Here is a 3,144-nt window from a genome sequence, read left to right as displayed (position 1 = left end):
AGTTTTGTAGAAGGAATTGGCCTATGCTGAGAATGTTTTAAAGAAAGACCCCAATCTTTCTACACTAGAAGGCCTAGTTCACCTTGTAGCTAAGACAACCATCTAGCTTAAAGCATTGGAAATTGCACTAGACAATTGGAATGTTTCTCTAAAGATTTTTATGGAGGTAAATAAATCCTTTTTGGTAGAGTATTTAGTTAATGTTTAGCACCCTTTGACATAAGTATCAAAAAAGGGGGAGACTATAAAAAAAAGAGGGAGATAGCATTTTGGGGGAGATAAGGAGATAAATTTTGAGAAATAATAAAGCCAAAAGGATAAAATAACTCCAAGGAAAGATGTGTGAAAGGGGAGCAAAAATAGAGCAGATAGAACAGGATAGATAAGGCAGAATGATAAGATAAAGCATAATTAACATGAGACAAATCTAGCATGAGAAGTTGTGGATACAAAAAAGGCACATCAACTCAAGGGGAGATGCAAATTTTGAGGTATCTTCACAAAATTTTGAATAATTTTGAAGTTTTGTACATATGTCAAACAAGATGTATATTATAGTCATAGAGATCAGATTCATAATGTTTAGTTAAGTGTTTTTGACACTCATGTCAAAGGGGGAGATTGCTGGTCTCAGATTGGTTTTGACAATTGAGTGCCAACACACACAGAAAATTTCTAAGTTAATGTTGAGTATAATATAGATGTTGAGCTACAGTATGTGTTGAGCTAGAAATTCACCAGGTGTCGAGTTATTCATATGCCAAGCAGATAGATAGTGCTGAGTGAGTTTCAAGTGCTGAGTGACAATGGATGCCGAGCCAACATATGTGCTAAGTAAAGTATAGGTGCTGAGCAAAATTGAATTACTATAGGAGCTAAGCAAGACATAATTCCTACATGTGCTGAGCATCAGCAATCAGTAAGTGTCATGCAACACAAAATCAACATAAGAGTTTGTGCCCTCACAAACTTAGATGTAAACCATTTTTGAGCTAACTCAAGATGAATCTTGAAGGATCTAAAAGATAAGATCGAATCTTTTTAATTCCCTATTAAATCATCATGCAAACAATCAAAAAAATGGAAATAATTGAGTGGGAAAGATGGATGAATCTCAATCATAGATTCATACCTAACCCTAAGTCATGAAACTTTTTTAAGCAGGTCAAAACCCCATAGTTCAATAGACTATGAGAGAGAGTATGCGTGAAGGGAATGCATGAGAGAATGATACTGAAGTTTGAAGGGAAGTGAAAGGGGTGAAGACTTAGAGGAAGAACAACATTGCAGAATCAGTTATCAGAACAAAGTATCAACATTGCAAATAGAGTTATATTAGATCAAGAAAGATCGGATCAGATTGGACAGAACAAAGATCTAAAGTTAGCAATTGAGGATTGTAATTCATTAGGTCAACATATTCTACAATACTTTCTAGCCATTGTATTAGGAGAATGAAAATCCTATGAAGATAGATTGGTTTAACAACCATATTGTAAATCCTTTAATAGGGTGACATTCCAAGTGAGTGTTTGTAAATCCTTTAGATAGGCCACTTTTAACTAGTCATTAGAGATTTTAATAGGGTAGGCCTCTCACAAGAAATACCATTGTTGATGGTTAAACTTTGTAACCTTGAAAAGTTACATATTGTTGCAGTGATAAGTTGTGGGTGTCATCCCCACCCCAGTTTTACCTTCTCATTTTGGAGGGTTTCTGGGCGATCAAATCTTGTGTTATCTATTTTCATGTATGTCTTTTCTTTCATGTAAATTAGATGTGTTACATGCATGTGATTGATTTCAGTTAAAATGTTTTTTAAGCATAAAGTCTATTACTTTTGATTCAACACCCCACCCCCCACCCCCCCCCCCCCCCCCCCCCCACCGCCCCCCGCCCACCCCCCCCCAAACGTAAATCTTCCCACTTTAATTAGTCATTAGAGCCTTTAATAGGGCAGGCCTCTCACAAGGAATACCATTTTTGATAGTCAAATTTTGTAACCTTGAAAAGTTACATATTGTTGTAGTGATAAGTTGTGGGTGTCATCTCAACCCCAGTTTTACCTTCTCATTTTGGAGGGTTTCTAGGTGATCAAATCTTGTGTTATCTATTTTCATGTATGTCTTTTCCTTCATGTAAATTAGATGTGTTACATGCATGTGATTGATTTCAATTAAAATGTTTTTTAAGCATAAAGTCTATTACTTTTGATTCACCCCCCCTCCCAAAAGTAAATCTTCCCACTTTAACTAGTCATTAGAGCCTTTAATAGGGCAGGCCTCTCACAAGGAATACCATTGTTGATAGTCAAACTTTGTAACCTTGAAAAGTTACATATTGTTGTAGTGATAAGTTGTGGGTGTCATCCCCACCCCAGTTTTACCTTCTCATTTTGGAGGGTTTCTGGGTGATCAAATCTTGTGTTATCTATTTTCATGTATGTCTTTTCTTTCATGTAAATTAGATGTGTTACATGCATGTGATTGATTTCAGTTAAAATGTTTTTTAAGCATAAACATTTTACAAGATTGCATTGATATTTAATCAAATAGAAATCACCTAATTACCTTTCCCTTCTCAATGGGCCCTACCTCATCCCCCACACTTTTTCCCCTAGGGACAGGTGATACCTGCAAGAAAAAAGAAAGATTAGAAACCATATATGCTACAATATCAAATAGAAAAAACAATGAGAACACAACATAATGTACCGTAGATGTCTCAAGGCCAAATGAAATAGCCAAAAGCATGGCATTATCAACCTATTTGAGCTCCTCCTCAATCATCAACTAAACATGAATGAAGATCGCATACATGTATAAGTCAGTATGGCTTAACAATTAAAATTACTTTATTATAAAGATTAACTTTAAATCGCATATGTCATAAAAAAAAATGTATTCATGTACTAACACAGAAGGAGTCCATGCCTCTACATGCCCCTTCTCTCTCACATTAGGGTTTGTAGCCTCTGTATACGCGTCTAGTGTATCCTCATCAAATATAAATTGATACTTAGAAAGATCATCTATGGGACCTAAACAAATATTCTTGCATGTTATGCAAGTATGGGGCACACAAACATGTGATGAGCTCACCAATGATGAACTCATGCCAGCATCATCAACACGAGGAGATAGT

The sequence above is a fragment of the Cupressus sempervirens genome, chromosome 8 (genome assembly GCF_028749045.1).
Source record: "Cupressus sempervirens isolate cs-2001-9-10 chromosome 8, ASM2874904v1, whole genome shotgun sequence".
NCBI classification, from domain to species: domain Eukaryota; kingdom Viridiplantae; phylum Streptophyta; class Pinopsida; order Cupressales; family Cupressaceae; genus Cupressus; species Cupressus sempervirens.
This window is presented reverse-complemented; position numbering follows the sequence as displayed.